This window comes from Pagrus pagrus (genome assembly GCF_965226575.1).
Source record: "Pagrus pagrus genome assembly, chromosome: 17".
NCBI classification, from domain to species: domain Eukaryota; kingdom Metazoa; phylum Chordata; class Actinopteri; order Spariformes; family Sparidae; genus Pagrus; species Pagrus pagrus.
Window position 1 is genome coordinate 22,144,090 of NC_140201.1, and position 14,202 is coordinate 22,158,291.

At 38.8% G+C, this 14,202-nt stretch overlaps 1 protein-coding gene across 2 annotated transcripts in view; it reads right to left on the reverse strand.

Annotated features, from left to right (window-relative positions):
* ctdp1 (CTD (carboxy-terminal domain, RNA polymerase II, polypeptide A) phosphatase, subunit 1) overlaps positions 1–14,202 on the reverse strand; it is a 76,629-nt gene that overhangs the window by 43,386 nt on the left and 19,041 nt on the right. The gene's annotated exons all lie outside the window — the stretch shown is intronic.

Below are 14,202 nucleotides of genomic sequence, written 5' to 3' on the forward strand. Positions count from 1 at the left end.
GTTTTGTCTCCTTGACAGTTAATATTGAGCCAAATCTTATACTCTTGTTAATTGTTCCGGTTATTGAGGCCCATTTTTCAAGTACATTTTTACTGAACTTAACTGCTTACATTTATTTACAATTAGAAGTAAAGGGTGGAAACTTCTTCAGTAACTGACTGTGTTAAATGGGCAAATGATAGTCTCTCAAAGCAGGCCCCTGAATTGAACTGATTTCGTATCGTGGCAGACGTGCAGTGAAATCAGCAAATATCACATAGTTTTCCAAAGAATCAACATAATATCACATCGTGATGAAACAGGGGATTTATACCAATAAACAAAAAAAACATTGAACATTGTTATGAATTATGTATGATGAGTGAAACACACTAGGTATTGGCAGCTGAGATGGCCTTTAGCTGCATTCAGCAACACAGCAGAGCTTCACATGCACTGAAGTTGTCCAAGCAAAAACTTTCATGTTCACAAAGGAGTTGTTCTTTCAAGTTTTTGAATAGCACAGGTTCACAACCTCAGGTCTGGCTTTAAAAGAAAAATATCAGTGTCTCAGTACATTAACATAACTCAGAAGAGACAATAGTATACCTGCCAGTAAAAATCAGCAGCAGAATATGTGAAGCAGGAGCTCACAGTGAGCGCTCAACACATTTCCGTGCAGTCAGTCAATCGTCTCTCATTGTCCTGACCAATTTCTGTTTGCGCTGGGTTATTGTTCAAGGCTGAGGACTGCACAGGGAGAAATTTTCATAGCCAATTCCCACTGAAGGGGGTTTGTAACAAGCTTTATTCCCTCCCAAAATTATTGAATCCATCTGTGAGATGTAGTGAGAGGTAGTCAGAGGTGGTAATAGGGCAGACATTTGATTGCTGAGTGGAGTAAGACCGTTGACGGGTCATTTTATGCGTGTGGGAAGGAAAAGAAGGGCTTTGTATGTAGAGGAGAGCTCACCTGAGGCCAATGGGAGAAGGAAATTAATGCAAATGTATACAAGGAGAGGTAGACGTGAGGATATGAAGCATCACTGGCAAACCTACAAAAGTCAAGTTATGAATTAAAAATTGTTGGAACCAGTGAAACAGGAGAACAAAGACTTCAACCACCTCCTGCTCATGACTGTATTCAACCTGAGTTGTTCATTAAGGTCACAAACGCCAAAAGCCATACGGCCATAGAGTCAAGGACAAGCCCCATTCTGATGAGAACAATCGTAAACAAGAGTTCTCATCTTCACTCCACCTCTGCCTACTCCTACATGAAGGAAGCACTCATATGCAGAGAATACAACCATCTTTTCAGAGCAAGGCGCCTCTGCAAACAGGAAGATATTGGCTTCTTTTCACCATCATCTCAGAAAGATGTGCTACACTGCAGCTGAGGTTAGGCAAGGCTAGTTACATAAGGCTGAACTGAAAACATTACTTTGGAATGGAACAGCCTCAGACATGAAATACTTCAGAGTTCATTCAGAGACTTCAGATTTCAGGGGGCTTTTATATCAATGATGTGCTTTTCTGAATCTGTATGGTTCAGAAAGAATTTCCTACCAATTTACTCCTCATTGAATGGATAAGAAAGGAGCAAAACTGGACATGTTGTCACAGTCAGATGACTGAAGAGATTTCTGTAAGGCTGCCAAGGACTGTATCCAAATGGAAAGTGGAAGAGAGGGAATATTCACAGCGGTCCAGGTTTAGGGACAGAGGATTGAGTCTGGTTTGGATGATGGAGAGGCTTGTCTGGGAGCAGCAATTTGCTGGTTGTGTGGGCATGATGGTTGACTGCATTTGACCCTGTAGCGCTGATCTGATATCTTAAAACTCGCTGCTTTCTAAACTGCGGCTGTAAAACTCAGTGAAATGCATGAACATTTTCAGGACCATGGACAGCACCACAGACTCAGCTCAGGGCAACAGACCGATTTCATCTTAACTGTTGCATTTTGGGATATTAGTATATTTAAAAAATCTTTATCTCAATATTTTTTTGGTTTTAAAAACAATGGTTTTGGACAAAACAAGAAATCTGAATATGTCACTTTAGGAAGTTTGGTGTAGGATTTTCTAATTAAATTCGGACATTTTATGGGCCAGAAAAATACAGAAAAAAATAGTAGCAAAAAGTTCAAGTGAAGTAATGATTATTAAGAAAATAAACTACATGTTTCTTTTCATGCATGTTCCTTAGTTTCTGTTAAATGTGAATTAAAAAAGAAAACGTCATCTTTATTCTGAATAGGGATGGGACATATGCAAGACTTTATTATGGATTGTGATAAAAACCACTGAGGATAAGTTGATCTTGGTGAATTTACCAGGATAACCGTGAAAAGTCCTAAGGGGGAGCCTGCATCTTTCTAGTCACTCCAAAATCCTACACCTGTCACCATGGCTGAAGTATCCTCCACAAAAAAGTACAAATCAAATGCGTGGAAATGCTACAGCTTCAAAACTAACAACAGGGATATGAGGTGCCCACAGACAGAACCTGCTTTAGGAAGGCATCTGCCTTGGGGTAATAGTGAATCGCAATTATATTGGCCCGGATAATCATGACCTAAAATGTTCATATTGCCCCAATCCTATTTTTGAATAAATCTTCTCAACTTTAATCTTCCCAACTTTGATCTTCAAAGCATAACATTTGTTTTGTCTTTGTTGTTCACTAATGAATTAGATTCATGGACCTTGCTACAAGGGGAACTAATTTCAGTAATAACTGCAATGAAATTGTAGCAATTAATAATGTTATTTGTTGCATCATGTAAATGAGAGAAAGTCAAAATGGCTGGTTAACGACCTTCGGTTAGTTTATCACCAGGAAATTGTCTACTATTGAGCATTTCAAGTCATTTTTCAATACGTTTAACAATACGTTGTTTTTTCTTCTTGAGTCGGTAATCTGAGTACAGAGGGTGCCGTACACTGTACAGATTGTAAAACCCACGGAGGCAAAGTAATTTGGACTATGTAAATAAAGTTGACTTTGTCCAACAACTCAAATGGGACAATCAGTTGCATTTCTTTGTCTTACAGTATGTAGTAAACTGAACATGTATGTGTGTGTCGGATTTCTTGTCAGACAATAAATAAATTAAGAATGTCACTGTGGGCTTCGGGAAAATTGTGATGCTCTTTTTGCATTACTTTTAAAGACCAAATTATTTATCGAAAAAATAATATGATGATAAATGACATAATTAGGTGCAGTTCTAGTCTGTTGTGTACCACCTAAGCCAATTAATCAACTTATTGTTTGAGCCCTAAATAGCAGCCTGAGGTAACATTAAAAAGTTCTACTTGATTAATGTGATTTCAGTCCCACTGTTAACATCAATATTGATGGAAATAAACATTTGACACCATCTGATCAGAGAGTCAAAATGACATGACATGGTCACATCATAAATGCTAATAACATCTGCTCCACAAGGCCTATAAAAAGCAGCAGTTGCCATGTTTAATCTCTGTGGACTGCACGCCAAACAAGTGAAATCATAACCATAGTATTTCTTTATTCCACAGCACTCACATCTTATCAGAGCCTGGGCCTTTGTGTTGATACTGTCTGTGAAATGTCAACTTGACAAGACTATCAGACCGTGGCAGCATGGCCAGCTGAGAAGGAGCTTCACACGAGAGTAAACATGGGACTTTATTGCAAAGAGAAGAATAAATGAGGCTTTTAAATCAACAGAAACCTCTTCATCAGCTGAGTCAAATCCTTGAAACCATTTTATATCTGTGGAAGCTCTGTTGGGACTGCTTCAACTCTTCACACTGAAGCTGTAATTACAAGTCGGCAGCCCCAGAGTAATAAAGCCTTTCATTCTGTATAATACGTACTGCATACTGGATTACTTGACTCGTTTAGTTCATATTGGCCATGGCAGGGTGGACCAGGCAAAACACAGTCCTGGGACCCAACAGACTACAAACACATCATCAGGCCTGGTCGTAAAGTCTAGTCTTCTCAGATGTTTTAACTTACGCTTATATAGTCATACAACAACATTTCTCTGTCTTTTTAGAATATTTTAAAGGGAATAAGCTGAAGGAGTACTTGGCCATCACCTAACGGAAAAATGAAAATTGTTGCAAAACACTACTGAGCTAAGCGCTAGGTAGAATGTTAACACAGACATAGGTGATCTGCGTTGCTTTACCCATGCTAACGTTCCCATGAACATTGTCAGACAGGGAATAAAGGAATATTTATGACAGGGAATATAGTGATGATGTGGTTTTCCTGTCAGTTTTGGATCCTAGCAACCCACAGCTGAATCAGCTAATAGGAGCACTAGCTGCACAGCAAACCATGCTAAGTAGCAAACAGCAGCTACCATTAGCAGCAGTTAAAGGATGCTATAGCAACAAGGAAAGCTATCTGTCCATCAGGAAACTGGGTAAATCTTTGAGATTATATGCTTTAGGTCCATAAAATGTCAGAATACAAACCTCTACTATTTTGTTGGTCGATTTTAAATCTTGCTTAGGTAAGAAAATTGAATTCAAAAGGCATACAGTTGTATTTTTCTGTCGAGTATGAAAAATAGCAATCAAAAATTTCCTTTCTTGACATGTTGTGAGTCTATTTTGTTTACTTGTTAGACAAAAAGAAAAAAAAACTTTGAAGACATTGCAAACTTGCCTGGCTATATCTTACCTACAAAAGATTTTTTTGTCATTGTTGGGCAAGATACTAGCAAATAGATGAAGACTAACAATGTGTGTAATACAAACATCTTCCTAATAAGCCTCTATATTCTGCAGACTCATGCAGAAAACTTGTCCTCCCCAGTAACTCCCAAGGATTATATCTCACCAAGGATGTGGGAGATCAATACCTGCAGGCAGAGGGAGAGCGAAGATCACTGTGACTGATGACTGTGTTAGATCTCCTATGATCCCAGGCTTAATGAGCCATGTCTCTGAGGGCCCCGATGGCGTCACACGTGCCACACCAACACGTTTCTAAATCCTCACCTGTATAATAATCATTTACATCCAGTTCACCCCTGTAGCCTACACTCATCAGGATTTAAATTTCATGTTCTTTTTGTGAGCCAGAACAGTTAATAGATGATGATGATAATAAATCCACTTCCTGACAGAAATGAAGGAAGTTTCAATATTAACTCCAGCAGGAACTCAAATCCAGCCAATTTAACATTCACATTCGGCTCTATTAATAGTGACTTGTGTTTTAACTCCTAAGAAATTCTGTTTAAATGCTCTGTTTTAAAACTGTAATGGTGCAAGAAATCAATATTGGATAGGAAAAATAAATTCTTAGTTATTTACATATTTTATATTTCATATCTGAAGAGCCTAACACAGATTATATCAAACACTGTGTACTGACTCAATGCTGTACTGGCAGAGAATGCAGACTAGAGGGATGGAGAGCCAGTCAAATTCATATTACTCAATAGACCATTTATTTAGCAGAAATGTTGGCATGCTAGGGCAGAAACAGCACAGGCGTAATTAACAACATTATATACGACTGCATTCTATTTAGGTGATCAATTTCCAGGGTCTTGGTGTTGTGCATATTGGCTTAATGGGACACTTAATGGAACTGATCCATCATTAACTAAATTTGTATCAACTGTGCTTTATTTCTAGAACAAATGTCAAAATGTCTGCTGTGAAAATGGCTATTATCCTTTTAATCATAACAAAGAACAGAAATCTAGAAAATGATTAAATGTGAGCGAAGGACAACTTTTAATAAATGGTAAATAGTTAATTTAGGCAGTTCTGACAATACTACAAATCAAGATGGAGACAGCAGACAGCCCTGTCTGGACCGCTCAGACTGCACATGGTTCTACTAGAAAAACATTTTTTATGCTGCAGGAACACCAGTGACTGGGAAACTCATAATTCTGCCCTTAACAATATTATTGCATGAACAATGGGGTCAAGTGACTGGAACATAAAAGGAGTTAGTTGCACTAATGAACACAGACTTTGCAGTTTCCCTCAATTCTCTGGAGCATTTTAATGACTTCTGGTTTTATGGCCCACAGCTTTAAAGCATAATTCACCTCAGGAGGTGGCGGAGACCAAAATAGCGCTACAAGGGGAGTGAATATTTGAATTTTAAAAGATTTACACAGTAATCAATATGCAAACATTACAAGTCTAGCCCAGCTCTGACATTACAGCGTCCTGCAGGAACCTGCAGAGTCACAGGTTAATCAGCATATATTTAGCACAGCCTTCTGGTGGGCTAGTTTTCTTATTTTTTTTATGATTGCTATTACAGAGTTTGAGAACAATATCTTTTTTTCAACGGCCACCTTAAACAAGTGTACAACTTTTCATTTGTTTCAACAGATCCTTTGATGCTTGTGTTAAATATAAGTACAGAGGGAGAAATACGTCATTCAAGAAGCTATTGCCTAAAACGAAATACACCCGCAAGGCAAAACTGTCTTAAGTAAGACTGATCATAGATCATCCGAGGTTAAACTGTAAGAGTATATGAGAGTGACATATAGGAAGCTGCTGATCTTACATAATTCACTTCTAAAACCCAAGAGATTTCTTCAAAAGCATCCTCAGGCAGTACTTTTGATATTATATATATATATATATGTATATAGATAACATTTCATCAAATGACTCCCTCTAATGTGCAAAGGTTGCTAGCACTGCTAATCCCACTGGCAACATTCATCTAATTCAGGAGACCTTAGCTGTGTTTAGTTGATTATTTTTCCCATAGCTGAGTGTCGACTTCAAAGTTGTCAGATTTCATGTGCACTGTGACTTCTGTATAACTGAGGTAAAGTTAAAAATAGGCCACTAAAAAGGGTGGTTAAGGTTAAGTAGATTGTAAGCATGGTTAAATATTAACAATGCCTGTATGACCCATTGTTCAATGTTATCCTGTCAATGAGATTGGGGCTGATGTGACTCAGCCACTCCCAAGTAGAACACGATGGGAGCCCATGGGTGAGAGTGTTAGTGGAGCACCTCTATCAATCAGGACTACTGTCACACTTCATATTTTTATTTGTCACAACAACCATCCAACTTAAATTTTCTTCTTCTGATGTCTAACATCAAAATAACTGGCAGAGTGCAACTTTAGAAATGGTGGCAGTAGCCACATTTTAATTGCTTCTGGGATCCTTGCAAGTCAATAAAATGTCTACAGTACATTCACAATAAAAGCCTTGATGAGAAATTAAGGGTTTCTTTCCACTGAAACGCTTTAAATCTGAAACTGATACATATACTGTGCACTAATTGCACATTATATATCGGAATAGCTGCTAATGTTTCTCACAACTGCCAACTTCAGTCTAACATAGAGCGACATCTAAGACTCACAATATGCACAATGCCAGTTACTTTTTATGCCTATTTTACAACTATACCTATTCATAACACTTCATGTTTACATTTATATCCATGCTTATATTTTATATTTCTATTTCTGTTATCTATTCCTTCTTGTAGCTTGGTACGGCACACTGATTCTCGTTGTACATGTACAATGACAATAAAGGTATTGTATTCTAGGAAGTGTTCAGTTTCATTTAACAGTGTAACGCTAATACATTTAAAATGGCAAACTGGTCTGGGTTAAAACGAGGCTTTGTGATAAAGTGTTGTAGTGTGTGACATAGCATCACCAGCACCAAGTCGTTACTCATGACAGTTCTCTCTTGTGGATGTCAGTCAGAGTAGTATAGTGGAACTGCGCACAAAATGCTCAACTTTAGTACATCACAAAAAAAAAAAGGCAGACCACCCTGAGGTGCTGAGATACTTTGCTGCCCTGGGGCTCCTGCTAACAAGCCACATGCTGCCGGCTCTTTCCACTTACACCTGCCAAAAGCTGGTTCAGTTAGTTCACATAAAATCAAACCAGTTTAAGCTTGTACAATCGGACTGGACTGGCAAAACCGAATGCCTAGCCAACCCTACCTGTCAATAAAAAATGCTATTTTTGTTCTGTTTGGTAACACTAAATGGCGAAAATGAGCCATCATTTTGGATTCAAGCACATGTGAGGATAAAGGTACGGCCTCGTGCCAGCTTTATGACATGCAACTGTTCGTCAAGTTTTCTTGTCACTCAAGACAACACTTAGTGTTGAATGAGACAATGTGGGTTACGTTCTGAATGGAATTTGCATTACACAAGACCACTTTTCCTGACTAATATTATCGAGTAAAGCACTAATAGTCCATGTGATGCATTATCGTATTACTGGAAGTGGCAGAGGACCAAGAATCCAGCCAAACCCAGTCATCACACAGCCAACAAGGGAACAGCAATTTCAAAGAAAGGTCACCCAGTTGGTACACTGCTGTGATTCATAGCTGGGCGACTCTGCACATGTTGCTCATGGTAAATTGACACATACCACCATGTAACCATTGGTGACATTTAAATGTAAGGCTGTCTACCTGACTCAGATGTGTACCTTGCTCCAGCCAATTAAACCTGATTCTCTCCTTTTGCCCTGAAGATCTACTGCGTTTAAGAACGTCAAAGACTGCCCTTTAGCGAAGGCAGTCTAAGGAGGATGACATTTGAAATGCAGTGCATCCACAAAAGATCTTTCTTTTGAGTCAATTTCTTTACTTTTCCTGAAGTACAAAAGATGTTGGACAAAGATTTAATTATGGTTCCAAGAAGTTAATAGTCCTACTTCCAAATTAGGATGACGCCTGACAGAATTACTTGAGCCTTGGTGGTGTTAAGCATCTTAAATCACAAATGTATAGCCCAGTATCAGGTTCGCTCATTTGGGTTGGGTCTTAAAGATGCAGGTACATGTTAAGTTCACAACTTTTAGTAACAATTAACATTTTTAATATTAGCGCCTGAATATATGCCTGACATTTTCATTTTGAATACATTATAACATTGAAAGAACAAGATGAGCTTTTCCCTAAACCAATTGTGGGGACAGTGCCTTTTAGAAAACAAAAGCAACCACATGGGAAAAAACATGATAAAATCTTCCCCGCTCACCGGTGAACTTCACTCAGCTTTATGCTCAAGCCTTCTAAATGTCACATTTACACAATAAGTGCTGTTGGTGTTCTTGGAACGATGCCCACTGTGAGCACTGAACATCTAATTAACCAACTTGATCTTCAACTATGACAAAGCTACATTACTGAGAGGCTGGCCTTTAATAAAATAAATGTTAGGTCCATGCTACCATAACAATGCTTGCACAATGGTATTGATTACAACGAAAGCCTTAAAGCACAGTGCACCTGAAATAAATGAAGCAGTTCTGGCAACTTTTTAAACATTCCAAGAGTGTTGACTGAGACTGGATTGATCTCGTCATTGTGGGAATTCACAGAAGATGATTAACTATCAGAATGATCGAGCACATCTTCATAAGAGTGAAGCAACTTTTAATACAGTTAAAGAGACCTTCATAATTTTGACAAAACAGCACATGTTATAGGTGGGAACATAGCCATCTGAGATCCATCATTCTAAGTGCAAGACCACTTCTACTCAAGATCCTCTCTGATGAAAAACCAGACCATTCCAAAGTTCACATTATATTGTTAACACTTAAATTTATCTAGATGGTAATGAAGAATATGCTTTTCAAACACCACGTTCTCTCCTTTTAAATTACCCCACATTCTCCGATGAAGCAGAGACAGAGAACATTTCTAACTACCTTGGCTCAGACTCAATGATACAAAAGGCCTGACCCAACCCCTGACATAATGTACCATTTCCAGATTAATAATAGAAACACAATTTCCAGGTTGCTTCCTGCTGCAGTCATCATGATGTCTAATAGGCACAAACACAGATGTGATCTTTGAAAACGTGTCATACTTTTGCCATCGCTGCTGTATATCAGGAACAATTACCATAAGAATGACAGTTTTATCTCCAGACGAGACAGGGAGGATGATTGGGTTCAAATACCATTAAATCTTTTGTGTCATTTAGCTAAAAAAAATTAGATTTTTTTCTTTAAGTTATCAGTTGATTATTCACTACACTGGTCTTTCAATTTGCAGTTGTCCAATTATAGATTACCTACTGACACTAAGCATGGCAGGCCTGTCAAGCTTTGGGTTTCTCAGAAAGCCTCACCCAGCATTTAAAGAATTTGGGTGGGTGGTATTTTTTTCCCTACACTACAAACACACAGGAGCAAAAGTACGAGGGATGGATAATGGATAGAATTGGAATGAATGAATCTGCTCTAACATAAATTGTAAAAGTAAGCAGGATCTGCTAACTAGCTGACTTTGACCTGAGCTGCCTTGACCTTTGTGGACACAGCCAAAGACTCCCGACCATTGTATGAACCGAAACATGGACTCATTAGATACGTTTCCATATTATCAGAACAATACAATAACAAACAGATTGATTAATGATAAGACCAGATAAAAAAGATACTCCCTTGGCAAAATACAAACATGCAGAGGCAGCTACTTGGTTTGATACAAAAGCACTGTTTGAGTCTCTGTAATGAAGCTGACGTCTGCCAGCAGCGTGCAGCTCAACACCCTTGTTATTCTGCTGTAATGTGAACATGCCTTAGGCAACATTACAGTCTTTTTTTACAAAGATTATTAACTGGTGAAGATGCTTCCTTTCCTCTTAGATGTTCAATTATATAATAATAAAAATTATGATATGTAGCCATCAAGTGTGAATTTAAGACACTTAAAGGATAACTACCGTTTTTTTTACAACCTGGACCTTATTTCTAGCAAAAATATGATCATTTACTCACCCAGCTAACTTTGGTGTCATTTGGCGTCACTTGGGCGAAATTAGATCCAGTGGAGCACCGCGTATATCCATATAATGCGAGTGATCCGGGCACCGAAGAGCAGCCCTTTATGAGCATTATCTGCCGCGAAACTAGTTCATTTCACCAATATTTTGTTACGATACGCTAGTGCTATTCCCCTCTGAGTCCAGGCTTGTCTGTTGTCAACATCCGGGGTCAGTAGGTTGACCTACTACCTCTGACCTGGAAGATGTCATCTCTGAGCTGCGCGCACACCCGCGACAGCCGGTTAGTTTACCTGTAGCTGCTACTGCTAGTGCCGGATGTTGATAACAGACAAGCCCGGACTCAGAGGGGAATAGCGCTAGCGTATCGTAACAAAATATTGGTGAAATGAACTAGTTTCGTGGCAGATAATGCGTTATATAGAGGCTGTGTGTCAGTACCCCGTCACTCGCATTAGCGCGTTAGCGGCACTACACTGGATCTAATTTCGTCCGAACGACTTCAAATGACACCAAAGTTATCTGGGTGAGTAAATGATCATATTTTTTTGCTAGAAATAAGGTCCAGGTTGTAAAAAACAGTAGTTATCCTTTAAGACAAGATTCTCGTTTTAAGACGAGTCAGGTGGAAACAGATAAAAGGTCAAACAGAGACCAAACTTTTAATCAACAGATGAAGCTTATGTTAGCTCAATAAGCGAGCTAGCTACAGGTATCATCAGTTGCAGCTGTAGAAGAAAAAGTTTTAATCTACCTATGAATTTATGAATTGATAACTGACAAGTTGTTACAGAAATCTGGGATTTGTAGTTCAGACAGTGGTCCTGCACTCAGAAACTGTAGCGTTGCCAAACCATCAACCTACCAACCCTTCATAATGTTGCTTTAACAGAGAGAAGCAAAAATGTTTTGTGGTACCTGAGTATAATGACAATAAACATTAATCTGAATGTGAAAGCTCGGAGATATGGATAGAAAATTAAAAGAGAAATGTTAATAGTGTCGGCTTTGGCATTTCTCCAGTTCAATATTTTTTAGAGATTATAGGTGGCAGCCCTGCATCTTCTTTAAACACATAAGTGTAGATGAAAAAAGGAGAAGAAAATCTATTCCAGAAAGTCATGGCACAGCACTTCCCAGATGGAGCTGTCACCTGCAGCTACAGTGCTGCGCTTAACTCGGAATTCAACAAAATTAATAACTGGGCAGACTGATTTGCATCCCAGTAGCAGGAGTCAGTCTTCATTTAAAGCATAACCAATCACACTGACATCAAGATCATTCTATTTAACTAAACAAAGTCCCATTTCCTTGTAGGATCTATACCCTGAGGTTTAAGGAGAGAAGGCCACAAAGCTACTTTTAACAAGTATCCTTTTCTCTATTGTCTCTTTCTTTATATCCATCGTTTCTCACTAAAAGTCATTATGGGCAAAGCACACTTATAAGGCAAAGACTCTTTTTGGAAACTTTCTCTGCCTCTTTACTGGCGCATTGCTTGACTCAACAGTTTGCAGCACATTAGCTCCATCAAATGTCATTAAGCACAACACCCCTATGCAGTAAATGTACTCATGCTGAACCAATGGGTTCAATACATAAACCAGAAAAAGGGACAACACAGTTACTTATCTTAAAAAACAAACAATAAAACAAACAAACTGCGTATACGTTGCTCAAAGCTATTTTCCCCTACCAATAAACACCACAGTAATTCGTGTGGTTCGCCAGGAAACCAGGGTAAATGAGAGCTGTGAGCGAGACAGAAGAGTTGCTTGCCTAAAAACCAAAACAATGTGCAGAACCACAGATGATAAACATTCTCTGTGGGTTTGTTACTTCTAGCAAACCCTTTTTCACACATATTGTCATTTCATTAATTGCTAATTGTGCAGCTTTAAGATGGCTATAATATTAGGCAAAACAGAGTCAAAATTGCATACACTACTATTTACAGTATGTATACTTTTTAATACAGACTACTGCATACAATCAGCCTAACTTTTTTTAGGTGATTTTAAGGTGAGAAATAAAAGCACCTGGGTGGAGACCAACACAAGAGTTCCAATGAGATACTCCCTAAAAATACAACGAAGAGACCTATGAAAATAACCACTAGCCAAAACGTGACCTCACTTCAAACATGGCTTGTCACATGTCATGTCCCACGTGAACAAGCCACAAAGCTTTTTTTTTTTTTAGAATAATAACCTGCTGAGAGGCTCTTGACAGATTTCAAGACTCCACTTTCCCCCCGCTGAAGCATTAGCAGAACTCAGACTCCATTATAGAGTATTATCCAAGCAGGAGGTTCAGAGCTTTCAGACGTTAGTCACCACGTCACCTGCCTTGCAAAGATGGCAAAAAATAGAAAATGACATGGCAGCATAAGGCTTTAAATCTGCCTGGGTGGCGGTGGCTGGAAATGTAAGGAAGCAGCATTAAATGATGTGTTGCTCTCATGGTTTCATTGATGTTTATGGATCTCAGCATACACCTATCCGTCATTAACATTTACCTAAAGCTGCCTGATAAATTGTATTCAACTGCGATTTCATTTCATCCCTCTACACCATCTCATCCATAAATGACAATGCAGGGAGAGCCAATCTCTCAAAAAAAGTTCTCCAACCTATCAATAAGTTGCACTTACAAATGACAAGATGGGATAATGTGAAAAACACAGGCACAGGATAGCAGTCAACCCGACACAGCACCACAAATACCCCCAACACTTTTCTTATGAAGTAAGTGTCGATGTATAGCAACTGACCACTAACCTTGGTCAACACGCCATGCAACCGCTTACTAATAAAAGTGCCAGCGGTTTGTACAGTGACAGATTTTTATTGTGGAATAAGCGAGTAGTAAGTGCTGAGTTGGTAAATAAATACTTCATTACAGCCTCACCAGCACAACAAAAGAAGGCAGATTGGAAAGCTTTCAAATCAGACAAAGTTAAGAACAGGAACGAAAGAGCGAAAGAGGAGTTCAACTGAAAAGGAAAATTTATGCAGGAGCTTTGAATCTACACACGCAACACAGCAAGACTTCTGAAAATCAAGATGTTTAATGCGGCATCGACAAAGCTTGTTTGATTGTGCACAGTTTGGCCCCCCAATGCAGAGCAATAATGTTGCAGGTGAATGCACTTATCCCCTGCTGTGAGGTTGCAAGGGAAATCTAAGAGCACAGACTCACCGCTGAGACAAGAGTACTTGAATTCCTCACTAACTGTATATACAGTCTCTGCTGAGTGCCTCATTTTTGGCCACATAATATCTGCCACTGTGGGCAAATTACCACAAGAAATTCAGCCAGACTACTGAGCAGCTTATTTCCTCAGGCTGTGAGACTCAATTCATCACCCACACTCCACTCCATAAAATAGTTTGTTTTGTTTCTCTTATGTAGCATAAACAGACTTAAACTCTT